The following is a 14,490-nucleotide window of genomic DNA, read 5'->3' as shown; positions in this document are numbered from 1 at the left end:
TTCATTATGTTCATTACAAGATTTTATTTGCATGCTTGACATTTTAAAATATTGTGTTTGGAATGTGTTATTTATTTTGAGACCTTTATTAGGCAACCTCAGTCTAAGGGTTTAATTGTTAGTGATAGCTAAGAGTATAATTACCTCAGTAAAATATCATGACTATATTAAGCAGATGGAAATTGTCTTCCTGAATATAGTGAGTACAAGGCATTTTCCTTTGAAACAGGCTGTTTTGTGAGGCCTGCTAATATCATTTGCTAATACAATTGCAGAATCTCTCTGTGAAGAATGAATGAGGAGAGCTGAAATCGATGTGTTTGGAGAAGAGACTGGCTGTAAAATATTGAAGCACAAAGACCATTTGGAAGGTGGCATTATCTTGAAATTAAACCAGAAAACAGCAACGTTTCTCAGCTGAGCGTTGCAGATTTCTGAAAGACAGGAGAAATAGGTGTTTTCTGGCCCAGGCTCCCAGACAAGTGCTGGGTTTTCACACTGCCTGATTTTTAGGTTTACTCCACACATTTTCTCCAATGAAGAAAGTAGCAGAGGTGCTGAGTCCTCACTTCCATATCCTGCTTTCAAAGCATAAGAGTTCCCTTAGTTTCTCACTTGTCAGTCTGGATCTACTGAAGGGATCTCTGGATCTGAGATAAATTTCCTCCCTGGTTGTGTGCACTGAAGATGTTTGGGAGCATGGTCTGCACTTCCCTTCTTGCTTCCCACTGGATCTTCTCCAGTGAGATCTTTTGCTCTTCATCTGGCATTGCTTTAATTCTTCATAATTAGTGGATAAATTTGCCTTTTCCCTGACTTTGAATATTCTACCTTTTTGTGTACCTGTATGGATACCTACAGGAGTTTGTCCCACAGAGGGATGAAGGTGATTTGCTTTGTTAGAGTAGAGCTGAGTCACCTGAGGGCTTTCAGCTTGGAAATAGTGAACATTGGCTTCAAATGACCAGCCTGGAGGCAGAAGATGAATTGACTTGTGGACCTGCTTCCCTTTCCCTTATAGAAGCATGAAAGAGTTCATAAAAATTATCTTAGCATTTTTTTTGGGAATCAGTTCTGTGTAATTCTTTCTCGTGCCTTTTTATGTATCTGGTAAACCTTGTAATGATAAAAATACAGTGTTCATTATCTCTGGATCTGATATTTTAGAGGTGGAGGCACAAGGACAGCTTCTGTGTTCTTATTGATGTTGTGTCTGACAATTTCTATTTAAGCAAGGTGTTTAGGGAGTCTTTGTACATTTTAGAACTATTCAGAATATACAGCAAGGTTAAAAGTCTTGTGTTATTTTATGAGGTATTTTTGAAGGGCTATAGAAATAAGATCTTTTTTCCCCAGAATAGTGTCTGGATTCTGCTTTGCCCTACCACCACTAGATATTAATGGTCAATGCTAAGAGGTTAGATTAGAAATGTATCCCTAAAATAATTTATTTGACCTTCAGTTCTCATATTTCTTTGAGAGACTGGACCGTAGGACTTCTAAAGGTAAAGTATTCAATAAAAAGAAATTAGGTTAATCCAATGTTATGGCTGAGAATTTAAACTCACCCAGGTCAAGTAATTCAAAGTTATAGTTCTCTTGATACAGGTGCTATAACATTTATTCCTTAACTTCTCAGCCCTCAATTATGAAGAGTGGTCAAGCAGATGTGGCAGAGGAGCAAGCAGGAAGATGGATGGGTAGAGTGAGGGAGTTTTTGGTAATGGAAGTTGGGCAGAACAAAACCTCACTACTGGACCTTGCAAGCAAGGGAAAGGCAAACAGCAAGAGGTGGCTGGGTGAGGAAGCTCAGGATGGGCTTGGACAGAACCCAGGGACAGCAGGAGGGACTTAGGGTTTCTGAACAGTAGACTGAAATAGTTGGGATAAGCTGCACAAAAAGGGGTTTTTTGCATTCTTTTGTTCCTCAAATACTTATGGTTTCGAGGCATTAATATCTGTGCCTCTTCAAATGGTGGTTTTGCCACAAGAACTGCAGCTTTGAATCTCTGACTTCTCTCTGTTTTAATTCTGAGCCATAAAACTGGATTAACTGGGTTTGCTTCAAGTTGAATTGCAGTGGATTTTTTTAAAAGGATAGGAGAGAGAGATAATTAAGTAATTGCACAGTAGATTATTTCAACATGTGATGTGAGCCTCTGGTAAGAACAGCTGCACTACTCAGACACCAGTCACTCAGAGCATCCTTTCAAATGAAGACCCAAAATCTATATAAAACTGAAGAACTGTCTGGAGAATTAAAGTTTTGGATTGCTCCTGGCACAATATCATGCAGTACTAACAATTTTGTTCAATGCATTTTCACAACATCTCAGGTCAAGCATTACTTAAATTGATGAATATATAGAAGTCAAATAAGTTTTTTCAAAGCATTATGGAAATGGTCTTTGACCCGTGATTTTGTTGTGTTGAGGAAAAATGAAATGTTCCCTATTTTGTAAGCACGTTTGCTTGGGTATCATTTCAGATAGAGACAACATTATTTAGTATCAGCTACAGGAAATTTGGAGATGTAGCCTAGTTTCAGGTCGTGAATGAAATTATTACATTCCCAGTTTCTCAATGTAAATGACATCTGGTACTTTTTTTGTGTTGGATGGGACATCTAGACCAAGCACTGTGGAACACCATTAGTCATAAAATTTTCCTGTTGAGCTGGAAGCAATTTGGGACAGTAGAGGAACTAAAGCTTAATTTTCTCTCTATGAATCCAGAGCCTCAGGTTTTCCCCAGAAATATCACTGCCTTTTTTCAGTCAGGAATTTGGAAGGGGATTTATAGACAAAGTGTGAACATGAGACAGGAAAACAGGGTAACACTTTTTACACCCAGATGATGTTTAATTTCCTTCCTGGCAGGAGAAGAACTATTTTTATGAAGAGTCTTAGGATTTGCAGAGGTTGTATGTAGGAAGATTCTACAACTTTATGGGGTGTCCAAGCTACTTTTTAAGTGTAGGGAAGCAGAGCCAGAGCAATTGTTATATATGTCTGTCTGTATTTGTGTCCACATCTCCTTACTTTCTTTGGGTAGTGAAGAAAAAGAATTAAGGATTCCAGGAAAGGTGTCACTTTGCTTGCTGCTGTCTTGGGTCCATAGGAACTGAAGTTTGTGCTTCCTCCTGTGCATCCCAGGGGCTTGCTCCTGTGTGCAATACTGGGGGAAGTGGAGACTTCACCCTGTTTAGTTGTCTGTTACTATCTAAGACTGTGTGTAAGGAATTGAGATGAAGTGGTTGAAGTGAAAGGAGTTGAAGGAGAAAGCATTTTTAAACTGATGATTTTTCAGCAAGTGTTTGAGAAAGTTTGTGCTCATTTTGGGTGGAGGAGCTGTGAACACCTGGAGGGCTGGGTTTGACATTGATGGCAAAAATTTTTCACAGAATAATTAGCATTCTGCTGGTTTGCTGTGACAGCCCATGCTGTAACTGCAAGATCTGTTTTGCTGCAGCTGAATGCTCTTCCTTCCCCCCTCTTTTGCTCTATCCAAGATGTAAGAGCAGAATCCTCTCTTCACTTTTCCCTACCCTGCTGATGACACTCTGAAGCTCATATTTGCTTGTCCTGAGTACCTGTAAGGAGCTGTAAAAACTAAATATGGAAAGAATTGGATGACAGGACTCGAGGCTCTTTGTCCTTGTGTGCATTTGAAGGAAAGACTGCAACAAGCAGCAGATCCTGGGTAGAGCTTTGATGTTCCTGACTGAATAGCACGTAGGGTTGGACTGAGGTAGATTGAATCCATTGAGTCCAAAGCCCCAGGGGCTCAGCTTCTGTGGGAGAATGCCTCCACGTCCCCTCCACGTGCCTCTTTTAGGGAGATGAGATTCCCTTATTTCCTTTCTTTCTTTGAGCAGCAGGGTCTGCCTTCCACTGGGAAGAGTTGGAAGAGTCCTTGCTCTTGCCCCAGTTTTTCTGCACCTCAGATGGGAGACACACCAGTTACTGGTAAGTCCAGGACCAACCAGTAACTGTTGGCATTTGCTTACATAGGTGGGAGAGGAGCTGAAAAGGCTCGTTCTGTGCATTAAACACATGATTATGCTAAAGAGAAGCATGGCTGTGAAGCAGTGTTTCTTTAGGTGTGTTCCCAGAGCTCTGTGCAGATACAGAGTGTGTGCAAAATGAATCTGCAAAATGAGTGTGCAGTTCTCAAAATGATCTAATGGCTGAATTAGCAATCTAAGCAGTTTAACATTTCTTCTCCCCAGTCGCTGGCTTTTCAGACACATACATAAGCTTCAGAAATTTTATATTTTGCTCTTATAACAGTGGTTCTACTGTGTAAATGTATTTTCAGCTTTACAGATAAGGAAACACTTTCTAGCTTGGAAAAAATTAATTTTCTGTTGATTACATACTACCTTTGGAGATCAACTTTCCAGGCTGACATTTCTATTATATTAATTACAAAAGAAGAAAAGCTGTGCTTGTTTTGTCATTGGGAAATGCCATCTGCAAAGTTATTGGAAAGCTGACCTTGTCAGAAGTATTATTGCATTATCCTTCTGTGAGGGTCACCACAACTGAATGGCAAGAAAAAAAAGGTAGGAAGAAAAAAGCAATTTCAGGAAATCTGATGAAATCAGAACAAAATGCCTTTTATCCCTCTCTAACGTGAAGATGTTTATTAAGATAGCATACATTAGAGTTTGGTGCTGGGGGAAAAAATGTTTGTGAACCACTCTAAGTTGTTTTTTAAAAAGAAAAACAACACTACAAGATAATTTTTGACCTTTTGCATGAGTGAACATGAACAAGTGGCAGTGCTTACTCCAGCAACATGTCTCCCACTCTGTTTTAACCCACTGTAACCCTGTTTTAACCCACCATCACCCTTCTCCCCTCTTACCCATTCCACACACAAGAGTCCCCATCCAGGCCACCACCATGCTTGAAGGGTCCCTTGGAAGTTTCTCTCCTTCCTCTGGTTCACTCTGCTAGTCCCTTAAATTAAATCTTGGCACTTCTGTTTGCTTCTGGCATAATACCAAGCAGCTTATCTGTTTTTCCCCTTTCCCTCCCAGATTAAAGCCACAAAGCTCTCAGTTTTCTCAGAGCCATTCATTACTTGTCCTCCCTGAACAGCGGGGAACATCCGTAGCTGCACATTCCTCCTGCTGTGCCTCAGTTTCCCACCCAGGCACAGCTGTGCAGAGCAGCCCTGGTGATCTGATTGCCTTCTGCAGGAGTGCTGCCTCCTTTCATATGCTTCTAAATAATCCTCTCTGCTCCCTAGCAGAAAAGCATCACTTAGTTTTGTAGCCATTTCTTCTTGGAGCGTGTGAGCTACAAGAGATGTGGAGTCTCTGATTCTGCTTGTCCTTGTGCTTTCTCCCTGTGGTGTGACTGTCACTGAGGGACAGTTCACGGGTAGCTCAGTGAGTTGTTTGTAGAGGAGAATGCTTGTCACGCTTTGAAGGCTTTAAATAAAATCTTTTCTACCACAGAAATCATTAAAAATCCCGAGAGCTATTTAACCTGCCCTCCTTTTGTGCTGGCCAAAGGGTTTCTTATGTAATATCTATGCACATGAATTTGTCATGTGTGGTGTTAACCCCAGGCTATGGTTGTAGCCTTTGCATTCTAATATTGGCTTTTAACTAGCATAAAAGAGAAGAAAAAAGAGAATCGCTGAATCCTATGAAGATATCCTAAATAGGATGCTGAACATCTGTAAATAATAGCCAGGTTTGTAGTTTAGGTCTCTAGAGACCTATGCAAGCTGAGGGCTGTGAAACATATGTTCTAAATCTGATGTTTTCCTTCAGATAACAAATGAAACAAATACAGGCAGAAGTAATAAACCTTCATATCTTCCTGCCTGGACATGGCTTAGTGAGTTCTGTGGTTCTGAAGATCCTCTGCATCTTGAGTCATGATCTCTGTTAAGAGTTCACTCCCTGGCATTAGGAACAATGTGTGGGACCAGCTGAAATTGACTCCTCTGAATCTGTCTCTTGCCAAAACCACCCTGGCTTTCTGAGAAGGTGGGGTCATACTTTGTTTGCTTTATGGAGAATTTGCTGTATTTTGGACACTCCTCAGCTGATAGAACCTGCAAGCTTTTCCTCCTCGACTGTGGCTCTGCATGTGGATCGTGGTTATGCCTCCATGCAAATGAATGGATGTCCAATGAGTTTTGATTTGTAATAGAATTTTAATTTTATTAGGCTTTCTTGTAGCATATTAAAAGTAAATTCGTCATACAAATACAACTTAAGAAAAATGGTATCTTCTCATTTTGCTATGTTGTTCAATTGTAACAAGTAAGATTACTGCTTTCCCCAGGGAGAGCTCTGGGACATACAAGGTTTATTCATCCAGACCAATGAGTTCTTTTTCCTTGCAATTTTTTCCCCCTCAAGATGTAGAGATAAGAAACTCTGGGGGGAGGAATCTTGTTACATTGGCTGTCCTTTTTCTTTTTTGTCTTGGGACTTGATCTGGATTTAAATGTGTTATAAATATCTGTATATCAATGATTGGTAGACTTAGGAGAGCTATTAACAACTAATGAAGGTTAAATACAGTCTATTTTGGGAACCTGAATGGCACTGCCACTCATATTTTAGCAGCAGTCAATATTTAGAGTTGTATTTTTCCTTCTGTCATTCCTGTGAGACAGAGCAGCACTCTTATCTAAGCTATAAAGGAGAATCTGGAACCAAGACACTCAAATGAAATGACTGCAGACCTGAGCCCAAGTCAAACACAAGTTCTGTGGAAGAGCTGGTAAAACTTTGTTACATTTCTTAGTGTGAATATTTGTTTTCACGGAGTCTCACAATGCAGCCTCCAGTTTTCTGTGTCCACATGTGGGGCAATGACCTTCTTCCAGATAGCAAGTCCTTTGCAGTACCATGTGTGTATGTAAGTCCTGACACTGCCTGATCCACTATGTTCCAGCATTTCACTGGTTTTCTACCTATGCTGATTCTTGTCATACACTGACAGCATTTAGTATAATTTTGGAGAACCTGGAGCACAGATCTAATTTGCTCCTGCAGCTGTGTTGCTGAAATGATTTTGTTTGTGGAGCTTGTTACCTGGTTTGTAGGCACAGGCTGGAATCCTTTCCCTCTTCTCTGCAGGCCTTGTCTGGCTGGCATGTCCATAGGGATGTCATAGCTCCAAAGAGCATCCAAATCAAATGCTTAGGAGACTGTGGTTTAAAAGCTGCTATGAGTGCACACGGCGTGAAATCTAATATATTTTTCCTTCCACTTTGCATTAACTTGCATTTGTACGTGCTCAGTCTGCTTATAAGCCTTTGCTTTTCCCTCATTACTATTTTTTAGGAGCTCCAGAATGCCTTAGCCTTGTCTCTGGTCTCTGCTAACATTAATATTTTATGTTGTCAGCACACATCTTGCTATTTGCCCCTGTTTTTCTACACTAATAAGTATACTGAATGAAACTTCTGGCTCTAATCCCCAGTGCAGCCTGCTGCTGATTGCTTTCCATGGCAAGGAAGAATAGTTTGCTCCTCCTGTAGCCAGCTTCCACCACCAGGTATTTGACTCTCACATAATGATTAAAACTGAGGGATGCTCAGTCATTTATATAGACTTTCAAAACCCTGCATTCACTGGTTCACTCTCCTGTGAGTTCTTCTAGAGAATTGTTAGCTAGTTCAGTTTAAATAACTTTAACAGAAGATTATGCTTATCTGTCTGTGTTTTATCTTGTTACACACAACCAAAAAAGTTGCTTTGTAATTCTGAACCTTCTCAAATAGTTTTCTTAATGTTCAGGTGAAACTTCCTTGCCAGTGACTCATTTCCCAGAACCTTATCTCCTCTTTCAGAACAGATAGAAGCATGTCTGCTGTCTAGTATCTCCAATACAATAGGCATTTTTAATGATAAATAATTTTATTCCTTTTGTCTGTTAACACCTTTGTTATATTGGTCTTGGGTGAATATCTAGCTTTGAGATTATTATATCTTCTCTTTAGTGCAGCTTAATTTCTTGAAGTGTTTGGTTGCCTCTGACAAAGTTCTCTGGTAAAAATACAGCAAACTCCCTGTGTTCATTCTTTTCGGAGTCTGTACCTTGACTGGGTCAGAGTCACCTTTCCTGACTTCTGATTGACTTAGAGAATTGCACTGTGTATGCACCTGTCCATCTCAGTTTGTTTAGGGATTTTCAGTTTTCATTGTGTTGAAATTTGTCTACCTTTAAAATACAAATGTTCATGATTGTTTTGGCTTTTACTTGAAATTCTCCATTATGTTTTAGATTTACATAACCTTTCCTTACTTTACGCAGGCATCACGACTTTTGATGTTTTGATATTTGTCTGTGTTTTCATCTTTAAGAAACTGGTAATGTAAAGAAAATCATCTGTGGGAATTGGTAGGTTTATTTCCTTTCAAATGGTGATAAAGATTTGAGATACTCTTGCAAGTTCATGTATTGCAACTAGCAATTTCTGAAATGTTCGTTGTCTTCTCCCTGTGCGAGCGCCTGAATATCTCAGGAGATTTAGCACTGTTGCAATGAGTAAACAAATCACTGTGTTCCCAGGCAAAGAAAAGTATAACTGGATTGCAGTTGCTGTCACTCCTGTCTATCTTGAAAATAAATCAGTCTGCTAAAATGTGCACCTGTGGGCAGCATGTAGGGTGAGATAGTCTTGTTCTCTATGATCAGATTGAGATTTCAAATCTGATATACCTTATCTGGGGTATTACTTCGTGGATTTTTTCACCTTCTTGTTACTTTTTAAAACTTATTGCATTTTTTTTTTTTTAAAAGAAACTGCCCATTGAAAATGTAGCAATCAACTTTCAGATAAGCTGAAGGCCATAGTTCAGACACTATTCAGTGCCAGGCATTCCTACCAGATGGTCGGAATGCAATCTTTTAACAAATCATACTTAGAGTTATGAACTTATTCCAATTTCATGTTTTATTTGTCTTCATAGCTGTTAAGTGCACTTTTTATGGTGTTTCTCTCTAATGGAAAATTTAGATCAGATTAGAACATGATTTCTTAAAGCTGTGGGAAGTGGTGCATAGTTTAAAGAGATTAGTGATCAGTATGTGTAAGGACTCCTCTGTGTTAGGTAAATCTTAGAAGGAACACCTTCATTGTGAGTAATTTATGTGCCAGGAGAGATTTCCTTCAGTTGGAATCTGCTGTGTTAAAGGTCATTTTATTGAAATTCATGCTTACATATTCATAAAAGCATAGACTCTTCTGAGCATCATCAGTAACCAAGTTTTTTGAAGTTGCCAAGCTGGTTATTTTCTGAATCTTCTAGCACTGAAATGTGATATGATAAATAAAGTGGAGTGTCTACTCTTGATAGTACAGCATTAAAAAAAAATTAGGAGGGGGAATTGTCATGACATACAGTCTGTACACTTAGTGTGATTCAACTGGCAGAAGAACACAATTATAGGAATGGGAAACCCAGTTGATGAGCTTGGGGAAGCAGATCTGTAGATAGTTGTAGGCTGATGCTGTGTAACAGATTTTCATTGCTTAATGGTATGTCTGCTCTAGGCACCTCTTTCTTACTCCTGTGTCTTTATTCTTTGAATCCTCTGGTAATGGTGGCAAGTTAGTTTTTTATTTATTGTTTGCATTATTTTGATTTATGTTTGTTAAAATATCTCCATAAATACTGTGGGGAATTAGGCTGAAAAGGATGGAAGGAGCCTGTGTGGCAGGTTGAACTTTATACCTTTGACCTTCCTGATAGACCTTTGGTCTCTGACTTGGACTTAGCAGACCCATTCCTGCATTAAATTATTAGAAAAGCTGGATATTTGCCTTAAAGATGCCCGCCTTGTACTTTGTCCTCTTTTTTTGCCCTTACTTGCCTTCTATATTACCTCATCAGGCAGGATTTCAGGGTTCTTATTTTTGCATCACTGCCTGTTGCTCTTGCATTGGTTTTGAAGTCTTAGCAAGGGAGATAGCTGCTAATGCCTGCTCTCTGGGCTCTGCTATAGCCAGGGCTTTCCCAAATTTATTTGGATGCTCAGGTCTGCTCTTCCCTCCTTCAGCTCTGAAGAAAACCAGGGGACTTAGAGCTGCATTTCTGGCTGCTCTGTGCTCTTAGCTGCTCCTGGTCACCCTGCAGGGAACTTGATTTTTGTTCAGCTCTTCAGGGAAGTTTATAGATCAGTCAATGGTCTCAAAGTGGTCACTCCAAGGCATGGCTGTAGCAGTGACCTTTCTGTGAGATATCTACTGGCTCCCATCAACCAGCAGGATACCACTTCTAGAGCTGAATCTAACCTCTGCTAGGTCAGTGAATTGGCAACCCTCTGTTGCCAAAGACTGTGGCACTGCATCTCCTTCCAGTTAGCCTTAGATTTTTTTTCTTTTTTTCTCAAAATTTGAGATTTCCTGTAATGGAGGATTATGAATAACATTTATTCCATTTGGAAAGTGGAAATCACTGAGGAATGAGTTCAGCTTACACCTTTACATCTCTGAGCCTTTTTGCTGTTCAAGCTTTGAAGGACCGTGCGCTACTCGAGAGATGTTGCCTCTAGATTTCTTACAACAAAATTGCTTTGCTCTTCAGCCTCAAAGATTTTCTGTTTACTACAGGCTGAGAAAATGTGGGCCAGGGGGTTACAGCTGTATAGCATGTATAGCATTGGAAACTGGAGGAGGCTGCTCAGTGTGTGAGCTCTGGCACGCTTACCCCAGGCGTGGGGGCCTGGCTGTCAGATGGGTGTGAAGTGTGTTATCATCTTGCTTATGACATCTCTTTGTTTTCCATCCAGAGTTGGACTAATGACAGCTTTGGTAATGCCAGATGGCAGTCACCAGTCATCATTTAATAGCAGAAAAATGTCTAAATATTGTCTCCAAAAGTGTCTCCTCTCTCTAGCCTGGCAGTGATCCGCAGGCAGCTCTTAGGGACCTCCTAAGAAGATCCCGCGTAGAAAACTGTCAGAACAGATTGCTGTATGGATTTTCAGAGGATTAAAGTTAATTAAAAAGCTCTTCCTTGCTTTCATTTCCTCCTATCTGCCAGCTATTTACATGCTAATGTAGGGTCTGCCAGGAAGAACAGGAGAAGTGTCAGCACTGGGCATGTTATCACACATGGAAACAGTAGAAAATGAGATGAGCAATATATGTGTGTGTGTAGTTTGACAACTGAAAGTCGTCAGCAGTAGTGCTTTCTGCATATTTTCAGAAGAGTGTGATCTTACTGAATATAATTCACTCTATTACATCTCACACTGCATAATTTAATACTTTGTTCACTATACTATCTTAAGCAGTTTGATAAATAGACAGATTTAAGTATTTTTTTTGTCTGCCTTGTTCTAAAGAGGAAGCTTCTTTTCTGCAGGAGTAATGAGTGGTGGTTTTACTAGGAATATTAACCCAGGAGCAGAGAGTGTGGTGTGGTCTGTCTACTGTTGCATCCTCATGGGAGGATTAGGCAGAGTAGGTGCTTGGAGCACAGGCAAACAAAGGGTGAATGCAGTTGTTTTCTGCTCCAGTTACATTATTATTTGCCCATTCTATTTTCACGTTATTTCAGAGGATTATTTTCTTGTGTAGTTTTTCAATATCTTTCATTTTAACACTTTAGTAAATCTGCTGCATAACAGATGAAATAAAACTGATCCCAGGTTATGTTTCAAGAGGGAGTTTAATGCCTTAGGAAAATGAGAATCCTGTCTTCATTTTTCAACAAAACCATCAAAAACATCTGTATTGTTGAACAGAGGTAAAGAGTTTTTTTTCAGCTGCTGGCACTCCACATAGTTTGAGGATACTGAAGGTAATTAAGCTTTTAAGGACCAAGAGAAGGTGAAGATAGATTTGTTTCCTGCAGCTTTTTGTTCCCCAATGTGCAAATGAAATAGGAAGTGACTAGCTTAGCAAAACAAGACCTGCACTTACCATGGGCTGCCACTGAGGCCAGAGTTCCTGTGTTTCATGTGCCCTTTGTGAAACATCTACTTGGCATTAGTCTTTTCACTTTAATATTTGGTGGGTTTCCTAGCGGAAAACGTGATGGTCTTATCCGAAGATGTCAGATGGCTCTTCTTTGGCCTTGAAAATCAATGTGACATTTTGTGAAAGTGTTAAGGATGAGGGAGAGGGAAATACCTTTAGGAGACAGTTGCAGGCAGGTGGAGAAGGTCATCCACACTGAAAAATCACAAGTGATCCCCTGCATGCTTACAACTCCTTAGCACAGTTTTCTAAATAGATGCTGTGAAAGGGATGTCAAGCGAGAGATGCGCTGGGATTTTGGTGTTTGAGGTTTTTTTTCTTGTACTTGATATTCCAAATCCTCTCCTTAGCAAGCCTGGTGGGGCTGACCAAGATGAAATGCTGCTGTGCAATAAGCCTAAGGCTGAATTTCTCCCTGTTGTGGTTCTGCTAACGTCATCTGAGCTACACCAGGGAAAACGCTGTCCCTGGTGTCTAGATCCAGCTAAAGGCTTGTTACCCAGGCCTGGGGAGGTCTGAATAATTCAGAGTCTTGTACTTGGTTCCTTGTAGCAGAGGAAACCAATATTGTTTTGGTATCTTTGCTGACTAAATCCTATTGCTAATTGTGGCTGGGGGAATAGGATACAGTTGCCAGCAGGAGAGATGCTGAACACTCAGAATTTATTGAAGATGGGAGATGGATGTGTGGCAGACCAAAGGAAAGGAGCCATGTGTGGAACAGTTTGCATGGTCCTTGCCTGGGCTGGCTGTCTCTGGCAGGGCCAACACGACACCACAACACAGCTCTGATGAGCTCTGACTAATGGAAAAGAGAGCCAATATTAAAAAAAAAAAATATATAAAAAAAATTGCATTTGTAAAGCTCATCTCTCTTGCACAAATGGTAAGAATCCTGGGGGGTTTTGTGTGTGCTGAGTTGGTTTTGGGCAACTATGAAAACATTTAACAAAAGCAAGCTGAGAACTACTTTCAAGCTTTTTCTAACAGTGATACAATGTGTGTGTCTAGATATAACATATGCACTTTTTTACCCCTTTCAACAATGTTGTACTTTGTATGAGGGAGGTTTTTATTTTTTGTATTGCAAGGAATTCTTCACTTGTGTCTTGCCACATGCTGAAAGGAATTTTTTTTCTGTGTATAGAAAAAGATTCAGACCTTTTTTGGTATCTAACAAATGGTCTCTTTATTCAGCCAAAACAGTTGGTCTAGTTTGAGACTATATTGGAGCCACATCATGAGGTACATTCTGTCTTACGAAATAATTCAGTTTGGAGCTACTGCTAAGAAGGAAGCAGTGATATCCCTTTGGATAGGTCTAGTTACCAGGAGTAGAGTTGAGTCAAATCACCCCCAAATTTGTAAGGTAACAATGGTGCAGAAGTGCTATCCAGGCAAGGGTTAGGACATCAACTCTGCTGTTGTTGATTGGGATTGATGCTGCTTGGAAAAAATCAAAGTAATTTTCTGGCTGGCTGCAAAGAGGTGAGAGTAGGGGGGAGGAATTTGGGTTTTGACCAAGAATTTCAAAAAGTGAGAAAAATTAAAAAAATCAGTAAGACTGCTTCAGCCAAAAGGGAGCAATTGTTTAATAGGCTATATGTGCTTGAGAATGCATGTACTGTCAGTAGTGATGAATAATTAAGGCTGAGCATTTTTCCACAGGCAAGGCAATTTACAAGAACATAATTGAGAAGAAATGTGTTTTTCAGGTATTATCTACATATTTTTGCTACTTCCTGCAGTACTCCTTTTCTGAGACCTGTACTTAGTTGCAATGCAGCAGTCACTTTGCTGCTGGGAGAATATAAATCTTTCTGGAGGATTTAAATTCTCCAGTGTCAGTATATGTCTGATTTGTGGGTCACAAACCCTGCATTCTGCATCCTTTCCTTTAGACTTTCTGTTTCTTGGTGATGTGTGTGGATATTGGGAGCAGAAGGTGATTTTAGAGGTACAGATGAAAAGAATAGTTTTGAATAATGAGAAAAAAAATCTGATGTCAGCACATTGGCTTTTTTAAAATAAAAATTTTTTTAGTTTGATTTCTGGAACTTAAGTAGAGCAAACCAGGCATCATGGTAAGATTCCTAGTACCAAATTAATTTTTTTTTTTTTTTTTTTTAAATTTTTGGGTGTCCCTCAAGATAGAAAGCAAAGGAGCAACCTAGAGCTGTAAACAACATGAATATTTCAGAAGCAGCATTTTTTTTTCAATATACTACCATCTGTTGATGTTCTGTGTGCAGGAAGAAATGATTTTCCGAAGTCAAAAGATTAATTTCCCAATGAGATGTGCTAAGAAAGCTGTGAAATACAAGGTGAATCGTAGAATGGATTGAGTTGGAAGAGACCTTAAAGATCATCCAGTTCCAACCCCCCTGCATGAGCAGGGACACCTCTCACTAGACCAGGTTGCTCCAAGCTCCATCCAGTCTGGCCTTGAACACTTCTAGGGATAAAGCAGCCACAGCCTCTCTGGGCAGTCTGGACCACTGTCTCATCACCCTCACACTA

The 14,490-nt window shown here is 39.9% G+C and overlaps 1 protein-coding gene across 4 annotated transcripts in view; it reads left to right on the top strand.

Moving 5' to 3' along the window:
* MAD1L1 (mitotic arrest deficient 1 like 1) overlaps positions 1–14,490 on the top strand; it is a 345,232-nt gene that overhangs the window by 111,314 nt on the left and 219,428 nt on the right. Inside the window, exon 1 of one of the 4 annotated variants that reach the window (XM_071760876.1) lies at positions 3,890–3,968. The exons of the other annotated variants lie outside the window; for them this stretch is intronic. The gene's annotated coding sequence lies outside the window, so the exon portion shown is untranslated. Of the gene's footprint in view, positions 1–3,889; positions 3,969–14,490 lie in introns of those variants that run through there. 4 annotated transcript variants of the gene reach the window in all.

This window comes from Heliangelus exortis, chromosome 17, assembly GCF_036169615.1.
Source record: "Heliangelus exortis chromosome 17, bHelExo1.hap1, whole genome shotgun sequence".
Lineage (NCBI taxonomy): Eukaryota > Metazoa > Chordata > Aves > Apodiformes > Trochilidae > Heliangelus > Heliangelus exortis.
The sequence above is the reverse complement of the archived record's forward strand: the minus strand, read 5'-3'. Positions and strand labels throughout refer to the sequence as shown.